At 35.7% G+C, this 12,376-nt stretch overlaps 1 protein-coding gene across 1 annotated transcript in view; it reads right to left on the bottom strand.

Moving 5' to 3' along the window:
* Positions 1–2,519: 2,519 nt before the first annotated feature.
* LOC126106529 (pecanex-like protein 1) overlaps positions 2,520–12,376 on the bottom strand; it is a 274,178-nt gene continuing 264,321 nt past the window's right edge. The window contains exon 35 of the mRNA XM_049912855.1: positions 2,520–12,054. The gene's annotated coding sequence lies outside the window, so the exon portion shown is untranslated. The remainder of the gene's footprint in view (positions 12,055–12,376) is intronic.

The following is a 12,376-nucleotide window of genomic DNA, read 5'->3' as shown; positions in this document are numbered from 1 at the left end:
ATTTGCCATGTCACAAACAGCGCCCATACTGAGTACTTGTAATTCAAGTTAAAAGCTTGTAGAGATGCTCTGTCCACTGATGGGTATACATTTTATGTATGTCTTGTAGTATTCATGCAGTCCTCTTCTGAAACCCTGGAGGTATTTATGAATGACCTAACACATAAAGGGAGAAACGACTGACTAATGTAACAAACCACCACACCACTGGTCCAAGAAACATGTAATTCAGAAGGAACACTCTTTGTGTGACGTAGGCACCTGTTAGGAAAGGATTTTACAAAAGTCAGCCCCCTAACAAAGTGAAACAGGGTTCAAAATTTTGTTCTGAAGACACAACTTGATACAACAGACATGAAATTTGGTGAGAGTATTTGTCATTTATAGTAGACTACCACTGAGAAATCATTTTGTAGAATTCAACAATATTGCGAAAAGGAAAGTTGCTACTCACCATATAGTGGAGATGCTGAGACACAGATAGGCGCAACAAAAAGACTATCACAAATGTAGCTTTCGGCCAGTAAGGCCTTCGTCAAAATTAGACGACCAACATGCCTGTGACTGCAGTCGTGTGTGTGTGTGAGTTGTGTTTGCATAGTGTGTTTGATGTCTAATTTTGACGAAGGCTTTACTGGCTGAAAGCTGTATTTGTGATAGTCTTTTTGTTGCACCTATCTGCGTCTTAGCATCTCCGCTATATGGTGAGTAGCAACTTTCCTTTTCACAATATTGTTCCATTCCAACCTGGATTTTCCACGGTTTGATTTTGTTAAATTCATCTGCTAAGTCGCTTAAATGGATAATAATGTAGTTTCAAAGGAGCTATCCTCAGCCTAAATAATTGGTCCAAGATGTGTGATATTTAGAAAGGACATTCTTTGTGTGGTTTAGACACACACTCAGAAATGATTTCTCAAAATTCAGCACTTAATGGGGTTAACTTTGGGTCCCAGGTTTTCTTGCTGTATCAATGTCCAATCAAAACTATTGGTCTTGGAAACATGAAACTATGACAGAACATTCATTGTGTAATAATGGCACCCACTAAGAAAGGATATTACAAATTCCATCCTCCAAAGTGTGAAATCATCATTCATTTTTTCTGTGAAAGGTTACAACACACCTCCAATTCTGCAACTTAACACATACCACCTGTTTCAGATATGGCATATTTGGTTAAAACATTCATTATATACCATTGGCAACTGCCAAGAGAGGCTTTTTCAAATTTCATCCACTGAATGGGTAAATTAGATACGAAATACTAATTAAAAACTCCATACCATAGCTCGTGCTGTGAATAAATTGATGATGTGGATACTATTGTAGCTTCTTGGCTGAAAATAATTTAATTAACCTATGAACACAAACAGCAGACAATAACGCAACAATAAAAGCTGAATATCAGGCTGTAAGGGTTGGCAGCTTATCCCATAATTTCACTGGGAAATAACAACTGACAGAATTTGTATGAACCTCATGATTGGCAGTTCCAGTGAACAGTCTGTTATAATTTTCTACATACCATTCACATAGAGGAGAACACCATCCCAGTGTACTTTTGCACTCTTTGTCCAATATTTAGTGAAGGAAAACACAACAAATGGCTGTAGAAATGATAAACATTATGAGGCAAGCATTATGACAAACACTTAACAGAATTATTAGTGCTGGAGCCTGCCTCTTTCCACCCTTTTTCTTTTTAATGTTTCACACTCAGAAATGGCTTAAGTTTTGAGAGATCAAATGTACAAGTTTTTTATTTTTCATACGTTAATGGGATTAATTTTAGTTATTTCATTCAACAGTAGCAATGATAATTACAACACAGAATGAGTACTATGATGATGATATGATTCAAAATTCGTCTTTCTGTACAACTTGATCACATCTAGCAAAATACTTGATATTGTTCTTGAGATTTATTGAAATAGTTACATATATGTTAAAGCAGGTAAGGGATGTTATTCAGTATAGTTTCTTCACTTTATTCAAAATCTATTATTTTTATATTTTCATCTCTAACAACGAGAAATTTTCTGAACCAGCAAATAATTCCATTCAACAGTAAATTATGCTGTGAGTTCCAAATTATCCAACTGAAATACTGATGTAGTCAAAATAATGCATTTTTTTCGTGCTTTTCATATTCAGCAACTTCATAAACTCTTCTACCAAATCGCCAGAAAACTTTACCCATCAGATGTAGAAATAAGTAGGCGAACATATAGAGCACTTAAACACATGAGTATTTAATAAAAGTCTACCTGTAATTCTGTATCTTTTGAACTTGCACTTCTTATACAACTACACAAAATCATAGCCTTTTCTCTCTGTCTCTTCAAGACACACCAATAAATAAAACTCCAGCAGGCAGTTCCCACAGAAAATACTGATGATACTCATAGAAACACTACTGACTTACATTGTGAAACATAAGCTTACATATAGATTAACATGAAGGGTACTTGAAGGATGATATGAGGGGTTTGGGCTAAAAATGCTTAACAAGGTAGTGAGACTTAATAATTTTATTATCACAGTGTTTACAACAGCTTACATAAAGCATTTCATCTTCCCAGTTCAGTATTCTTAGGGACAATATGAGCCCTGCAGTATGCACATCATATTAGACATTACAACATACTGGTTAGGCAACAAAAATTACTGTTTACAGTTCCCTATTTTTCTGCATGCTTTATACTGCAGACAGTATAACACTAGCAACACTAACAAAATGCCTGCAACATAAGTATTAAAATCATAGGCCAACCACAGCAATGAAGAAAAAAAAAGAAAAAAGAAAAAAAAAAAGAAAAAAAAAAAAGATTCATGAATGTATATAGTCAAGAGGCACAGCATCCAGGAGGAATTAAGTTTTCTTTCAGCAGCACATGAACAGGAATTAGGGCACTGGGAATAAAGTAAGATACACAGTGGAGGACAAACCATGGTGACAAGACAGTTGAGCCAAGGGAGTGAGTGTCCACCAGAACAATGAAACAAAACAATTGCTACTATTTATGGATAAATAGTAATTGTGTAATATACATAAGCAATGATGAATCACAATATAAGCTCATACTTTAACAAATTACACAACTATTTTGACAGTCACTGATAGAAAAACAATACTATGGATGTTAATAAAAAATAATTATTATACATAGACATAGTGCATTTCAGTGATCTGCACTTCCTCTGAATTGGTATGAACAATGTAGTGGTGGCTAAGTGATTTATAAAAGCTGTAAGACAGAAAACAGGGAAAGGGGAAGCTGCTTGAAGGCATGAACTCAAGATGACTGAACACAGCAGAAACAATGGCCACACAGTATGAAAATGAGGGGGGAAGAAGGGGGGAGGGAGTTTTTCTTTCTGGATGTAGTGACAAAATAAAGTAAATATCATTTTAGTATGAAGTAGAACTCTATGAGAGGTTGCTCAAAAAAATTATTTGACTTAAATAGTAGAGTCAAATACTACAGTAAATATGGTTTATATGAAACAAACGTAACTCATCAGGAGTGGAAAGGAAACAGCAGTTGAAATTACACCAGAGGTAATATACGTGAATCCAGGCTCACATATATAATTCTACGGGTAATAAAATAGGAAAAATACTGCACTACCACCTAGCACAAGCAACTGCAAAACATTTAGAGAACTGATACCTTCTGCGTGCACATGTATATGTTATTTTTTGTATGCTGAGATGCTGGACAATGCCAATACTATCAAACAAGAATGGATACAAAAAGGAAAAGGATAAAATAATCAGTTACTTTTATTTAACATGGTGGTGAAGGGTGGGATGCAATCCAAAAGGAAGAACAACACAAGAGAATAAGGATGGTACCTAGAGATATCAGATTGCAAAGGTGGAAGATTTGTGGCCACCTGGATATAAATGACCGAAATGAGCACCAGATGAGTCTGGGAGACAGTGGGGATGATGAGCAAACCTAGGAACCATGTGAGTCAACGAATTCTCGGAAGAGTAGGCTGAGGTAGGGATCGAGTCAGAGGGGAGAAGGAAGTGCTCTCTATCCTATGTACCAAGCTCAACAATGGATGCACAGAGAGTGATGCGAGCAGAGGATACTCAACCTCTCGTGTATACAGTCGCGTACCAACCATGTATGTGTGGTTGGAATCTCACAGATAAAACTCTATTGCACTGCCACCTGTTAGCCACAGGAGTGTGAGCTATAAGGAAATCTGAGGTGACACATTATTAAGTACTTTGTCAGAAACTGAGCAAATGGGAAGAAAGGTAAAGTGTCGGCACAGAAACAAAAAGACAGGTGAGAGGTGAAAATATTTTGAATGCTACTAAATATTTCAAGGCAAAATACATTTATTGTTTATTGGCCATTCCACTGACAAAGTAGAGGGTGTCCATTAAAATTTCAGGCACTCTCTCCTAGTGGATCTGCTAGAAACTCATGGAATAAGATTGTGGCATAGAAATTTGTTTCAAAGATTGCTTCAAGGAATAACAGACTAAAAGGTCATTCAAAATGAATATGCACATTTCAAATGTCACAGATTCCTGTTATTAACAATTCTCAAAAACTGCACTAATTTTCATCTAATATTTCCTGCACTGGAGTAAGTTAAAATAAAATTCCAAATTCCCATACCTCCAGCCATGTAAAACTACTGCCAGTAGTCTAAGTGCGAACACAGGAACTACCGGCTTGAATGGTTATCGTATCTAAAGACAAACAGTAGACGAGAAATGGTTAAGGGTAACGTGAATGTCACTGAAGGCAATGAATGGCAACATGAAAGGTGAAGCACAGATTACTGCGAGAAAATAAAGGGAAGTTGAAAGAATGAGAAAAACTGGGAGTTGGCTATCAGAGTAAGAAAGGCAGTGTAAGGCATTAATTAGTGGGTGTGACTCACCTATAGATATGCCTAACGGGAAACCCAGCACAATCCCATGATGCAAGGGTGTTCTTAGGAGAGTTCATAGGGGGATCCAAGACCTGGTGGTATGGAGTATTTTCTATACTTTGGAACACAAATGGTGACTTATAAGTATCCACAAAAAAGATCCAGTTCCAAGGCTGTTAAAAAACTATGTAATACTGACTTTGAAATCAATTTCCTGAAAGAAAAAGACCTCACTTCACTATATTTTTTCCTTTCTCTGAGAGGCGGGGAGGAACGCGGGGATCCCACTTGCCCGTGTATGGGCGTCCGTGCCGTGATGACAGATTTCTTTGCTATGCAATGTGTCTTCTTTGAAGAATGATCAGAGCAGTAATTGAGCTACTCGATTTCAGTTCAGCAGCAGACTTTTAGAAGGCAAGTTAAACTTGAGAACTATTTCAGTTGGGACAGAGAGCTCACATCCAGTGATGGGAACAATACCTATGCAGTGACTGTGTAAAGCTTGGCCACAAAAGACATCTGAGACAAGAAAATCCATTTCTTCTTCTTCTTCTTCTTCTTCTTCTTCCTCCTCCTCCTCCTCTCTTCCTTTAGTGTGAAAATTTTGCTGAGTGGGGAAATGCTACTTCATTATGTAAAGCACAGGAATAGTTGGCTATCAAATTGGTTGAAATAACATGTACAAAAGAACCAGGGCAGATAAGGCAAAACAGTCAGCACAAACGTACAAATGTGAATCTCATGATACAAGTGCAGGTTAAGAGGACTTCAAAATGAGAGTCACTCAATTACTGAACTGTCAATTTACAAGGGACTTCCACTTGTTTCAGACATTTTGCAATTGTCCAGAAACATAAATCTCTTAAAGGATATTCTTTAATGCTGCCAACAATATTCAAATCTAGGCAGAAGCACACTTAATTGACTATGTGAGCTATCGTCCACAATGACAACTGGAAAAGTCTTTGGATCTAACTGTGAGAATATGGTAGTCTCATCTACAAAATATTAAAATCAGAGATATTAGGATATGTATGAATGTAAACACACATTCACAAACAGAACTGGGTAGTGACATACATATATAATACTTGTACCACTTGCCATGCACTTCCCAGTGTTTTGCAGGATATAGATGTGGACAGAGATGCAAACACAGTCTTTGAGAGCTTATAAAATATGAATGTAGAAGCAGAAGTTTACACCCTAATGTTATGTTTCACGTGCTGTGAAATAGTTGGCACAACAAACAAAGAGAAATGCTGTATTTGTGGGTGATCTGATACTGTTGGTAGTTAATTTATTATATTTTAAATGGGTGTGCAAGTGTGACTCCATACAGTGTGCAGAAATTTAAAGTTTTATCTCTAGCGTGGTCAAGATGGCCCACAGGTTGAATGATTATTTCTGTTTAACTTCTGAGTGTGCATTCGTTTCACACCTGCTTCAGTTTATTTAGAAGGAAGCGGTGAAAATTAAGGCAGCAAAAGTGTGGTTCTTTCAACCAAAGATGGATGGGCAGAACTCTTTATTCAGGCTCTGATTACTGTTCATGTCCAGTGACTCTAGAGACAATTCAGAAAAATCTCAAACATCATTAAGAGATGTCAAAGAGAAAATTCTTGTCAACTCAAAGAGCATACTTTGAAAAGTATGGTTTCCTACTAAGGGTAAATTTAATAGAGAGAGGAGTAATAAGTCATGAGACTTAAATCCAACTAGCATTTCAGTAACCAGTACAGGATGAAGAGGAGAGGCAGCAACAGTTACCAGACAGTGTGCAAAACCTTACTGCTGAAGTAAGGGCAGGTGTTGTTCCTACTTTGCCAAGTGAGTTAAGAAGTAAAGTCACAAATGTTAGTAACAGTAGAACTTCCAGACAGAATGGAAAAGTCTGGTGACCAGAATGTCTTGTCATGATCCTTGAAGAGAATAAAAGCATCATCTCCAGTACTATCGCTAGAACATAAAGTTGAGCATAATAGTTGAGCCCAACAAGAAGCCCTACAAAGTTTTAGAGACTACTGATAATATAAACAACTACAGCCAAAATTAACAAGAAACCTTCGAATGAGAGCAGAAAAAATATACATAAACAGGCTGAATTGCTTTAAAAAATATATGAAAGGCAACGGAAGTGGTAATTATAGGAGAGAAGACATGTTTATGTCTAAATGTTCACATAGTCAACAAATAAATGCATTGCTGAGACATTTGCAGCTGAATATCCTTGACAAAGAGCATGGTTTAGCAGGAATATTTCAGCTATCAAACAGAGAAGGTCACAGTATACTGGTCACTGAAGACTGTCAGAAAAAGGAAAAATGGAAGTTGTGTGAAAATCTGTTGTTAAATGAATTAGGAACCATTGTAAACAAGCAAAATGAGCTTGTACATCACATGGACAGCCAAGAAAGAGCTACTGAAGACAGTGATGAAACTGGAATTGGATAGCAAAATCGAAACTATGTAATTTAGTGAAAAGTTACTCCCATTATATATCAATGGTATACTCTGGCTCAAGCTGCCTCTTACTTCTCAGCCTGTGAACATCAGAGATCATAAAGTAACAAAACACACTGAAAACAGCAGTTAAATACATTTACCAGATTATGATGAGGCACAAATTCATACAGTATGCTACAAGTTTTGAGATCTGTGCTGAATAGGAGAAAAGAAGAAAATTTACATATAAAGAGATGTAACAATACAAAGCCACCAAATAAAAATTTACCATTTATGATTGTGTATTCCTCAAACTATCAAATAAACCTTGAAACAATGCACCCACGATCCCTCTGGAAGTTACAAGTGTTATTAAAAAGGCAATGTTTATGCTAAAATAAAATTTTCCACACACTATCTTTATTTCAATTTATGATTTGAAAGAAGTCACTTAAGCAGTGAAAATAATCAATGCATGAGGTAGATATTTCACAGAAAATATGAATATAAGAACAGTAACGTGTAATCATAAATTTTGTGGTCTTGATTACTATTCAACTGCCATCAAATTTCCTGGAAAAGGTCCTTTTTGAAAAGACCTAAAAAAATTACATGACCAAATGCGGTGACATAATGACAGTACAAGATTGCAGAAGTGTTTGAATTTTTCTGTTAGTGTGACACAATAAGGGAACTGTTAACAGCACAGAATACAGGAATTTCCATGTAGTGTAATTAGTATTATTGTTATATACAAATTGAAAAGCAATTCCATTCTGTACATATTCTCACACAAGGCATTATTATTTTGTTTATGTGACAACATCGAACATATGCAGTTTATGAAAAGCTGGACAATACAATCGCCAAGATCTTTATACAGCTCCTCTTGGAGACTTTGTTTTTACACAGCCATAAATAACAGTTCAAAATACTATACAACTTTTAAATGTATTCTTTCACGTATACTATTCAACTGTCTAATATGCAATGGTATAAAAAGGAATCTTTTTTAAGTCATTTAATATTTAGTATTCAGTCTGACAGTTAAGGCATCCTGTGAAAAATTGTTCTCCATATACAAATTATTACTGTATCAAGTATAAAAAACTAGTTACATACACTTTCATTCATATACACTATGTTTCTCCTAAAACGCATCTCCGTTCATAATGTGTGTATATAATACACAGCACCCACTTCAATAAATAAGTTAAAAAAAGACCTTTAATCACACACACACACACACACACACACACACACACACACACACACTTTAAAGTAAAATAAAATGGCATACACAAATTGTTATCCTTATCACACAAGGAAATGGATACACAACCATTCATATACAAAAAAATTAAAAATAACATACATTATATCATCCCACATGATAAGAGGATCATTATTAAAAGTATTTCACAAAAGTTCCTCAGCCAACTTTCCTTTGTTTATAACGTCAATAAAATATTGTGCAATAAGTCTCAGCAGAAATGCTGATAAAGCTGAAACACTATATTTGGTGTCATATTTTCGGAGTGTCTGTAAAAAAAAAAAAAAGAGCTGTGATACTAGTCTAATTTAGTTTCAAATGGCTCTGAGCACTATGGGACTTAACTTCTGAGGGGTTCAGTCCCCTAGAACTTAGAACTACTTAAACCTAACTAACCTAAGGCCATCACACACATCCATGCCTGAGGCAGGATTCGAACCTACGACTGTAGCAGTCACGCGGTTCCAGACTGTAGCGCCTAGAACCACTCGGCCACCCTGGCTGGCAATCTAGTTTCAAATAATTTTTCTAATAACAAAAGCAATAAATTCTAGGGTTGAGGCATATCACAGTAACAGCTCAATCCAAAGCCCACTCATGCAAACAGGACAGTAACAATGGGTTTAGTATAACATCAACTGGCAACTGCCGAGAGAGCTTGGTAATTCTTTTATGGAGCCCCTTGAAAGATCTTCAGCAGTGACAAGTGCAGACACACTGAATACAAATGTCTTAGTATTTCCTCAAAGAGAAATTTTACTTGCACTGCTGTAATTCCATCTATGTGGTTAAGATTGCTACCTACCGAACTGCAGCAGAAATTCCCTTCAGGAAGCTGAAAACTATTCCAAACTATCCCAAGATAAGATGGATTCTTACCCCCCTTCAACAACGGGTTTGCTGATTTATTTTAAATTTGATTATATTTTAGATGACATATCTGCTATTAACCTTTTGTAACTGAAAAAAACTGGCATCAAAAAATAACATTATACATCTACAGGAATGGGTTGTTAGATGATCTCTTAGGTAAGATTTCCACTGCAGTTCAAGAAAAAAAAGAACTTGAGCAACATATTATGACAAAGCACTTACAAAATATCTGTATCTCCCACACATCTTAGGTATAGGAAATACAATAATGACACAAAGAATTAACTTGAAAAGAAAGTGGACACCACACATCATTTACACTTAACAGATAACTGAAATTAATGGCTGAATTTTTAGATTTCTCCCATTTAAACTAGGTAACATATTGTGCCCAACAGAAAAAAGGAGTGCTTTGCAACTGGTGTAAATAAATAAATTCTGATGCGTACAAAACTCAACGCATTAATATTGCAGTGGCCCACAAAATAGAGGTGAAAATGTGGACAATAATGTGTTTAGTTTAATGAAGTTGTCTTCACTTTGTGCAATAACAGTGATTGTTTATACAGCAATTTCTAACCTTGTAAATTATGCTCTCCAAACAACTGTCACCAATTTATTGCAAAAAAGGAAAACAAGGACTTTATTTGAAACAAACACAGTGAAATCATTTTCGCCACACTGTGTCACATTCAAGCAACCATCACTAAACAGTACAAAGTATTTATAAATATAATCAATAGTCACTCCATTGAAAATGGCACATTACATCATGGAACAGTTGTTACTGATCAACCCCAATTTTCCTGACACTTGAAACTTTGGCCCTGATGAAATCCCCAGCAGCCATTTGGGATGCTGAGTTTCACACCAGTTGCACAGTTACAAACAAAGCAAAAAAGTCATTGTTTCTGTTTACACAATATTTACACAGCTCCATTCACCATCAGAGGCACTGTGGCTATAAACCGAGGTAAATGCAATATATGGAATATTCAGTATAAAAAATTGTGAAAATTTTAAAGGCATTTGCTTTAGAAACTGAGGAAGACAAGATGATCCAAAAACTTACAATAAAATGCAAAACATTTGTATTTCTTTTTCCTATAGCAAAGCACATTTTAGTGACACACAGCAACACTAAATGTACCAATAAAAGATCTGCATCAACTTGAAGGAAGGTCATCAATTTGTTGTCCTAAGCATAATATATTATTAATTGTAATATTATTTAACAACCTACAATGGTACAGAGAAATATAAAAATATGCTTCCGAAAAACCAACAAATATATTTTGGGCTTGTCCAAATGAAAAATATCAATGTTGCAGGAGTCTTAGCTTATCTGATACTGGAAGTGGGGATGACAAGGAGAAAATTCAGAATGGCCATCACAACAGTTTGGAACACTCTGAGATGAATGTCATGCAATGGTTTAGGCCAAAAGTGATTACTGAGATCCATAATCAGTGCTCTATAACCTCAAGTACTTATTTTACAATATATACAGATGAACGTTTAACTGCCTACACATAATTACCCATTTAACTTTTGGTCACTTATGTAACAACAAATTATACAATGCCATCATACACTCCAGGACTTATTTTCTCTAGTTTGTCAATATCAACAACAAATGAAAGGCAAATATTTTTGTATTACAAACAGTAACACAGTAGGATACACGTAACTGCTTCTTATCATTAATTATCAATACCATTTCCTATTGTATCTCTCTTCTGGCAAAAGAGAATCCAGTAAGAATGAATACAATGGACTACAAAGTTTATCCCAGGGGGCAGAGGGGAGTGGGGGTGAGGGTTGGGGTGTAAGTGAGGGAGAGAGAGGGGGGGGGGTATAATGATAGTGATAGTTTTGGATGGAGTAAGGGAAGCGGATCTGGTGTTAAGAGTGAGATGCAGAATTGGCCAGGTGTCACACAATTCATTATCAAAAAATAATATATTCTTGCACATAAAGATCTCCTCTGCTAACATACTAAAACATCTGCATTGAAACACAACCAAAAATAAATTTCTATCCACTCCCGAGGTCCAGAAGCACAAGAAATATGAAACACGCTATATTCACTAAACAGCAGAGCTTCTCTTTATTTTCTTGCACTCACAACTGCCTCTCCACCACTTAGTGTTGAAGTTTTTGCAAAGCACAACTGCGGTTCTAGTGATTACACGACACGCTCCCTGCAGAAATGCTTTCAAACATTGGCAGATAAAGAAACTATAATAATACCTGTAATCTCAATTAAACTATGTCAGTCTTAAATCCATTATCTGACTACGAGAGAGACTGTACGAAGACCAATAGAAAACATTAACCTATTACATAATCCCAGGAAGTTTTTCATTTACACAGTAAAAAAATAAATTTTATATAGTTGTTAAAAGCAAGACGGGTTTGCCAATCCGTGACAACACTCTGTCGAGTGCACACGCAGCTCTTGATGCGTGTACAGAACAGGTACGCTTAGAACAGAAACGTTAAATTTTGAAACGGTACAGCTGACACACTGTAACTGTGACAACTGGTCAAACCTGAAACAAAGAAGGATCATTGTAAATATTACAGTCAACAAATAGAAATCGAAATATAACAATAACATAAACTGTTTAACATAGTCCATTTCTGCTTACAGCTGTCAAAATTTACTTGATTTTTATTTATAGTGAATGCAGTTTCAAATATTACTAAAGACTTAAAAAATTAGCACCTGTGATAAATGTGAATACAGATGCAAATTATGCCTCAAAATGTAAAAAGTCACATTACCTACTAAATGTTATTTCATGGCGAATTCTATCCAGATGAACTATTTTATCTGAAATAGTTTGAAACAACATTATTTCCTCCACTTTT

Source organism: Schistocerca cancellata, chromosome 10 (genome assembly GCF_023864275.1).
Source record: "Schistocerca cancellata isolate TAMUIC-IGC-003103 chromosome 10, iqSchCanc2.1, whole genome shotgun sequence".
NCBI classification, from domain to species: domain Eukaryota; kingdom Metazoa; phylum Arthropoda; class Insecta; order Orthoptera; family Acrididae; genus Schistocerca; species Schistocerca cancellata.
The sequence above is the reverse complement of the archived record's forward strand: the minus strand, read 5'-3'. Positions and strand labels throughout refer to the sequence as shown.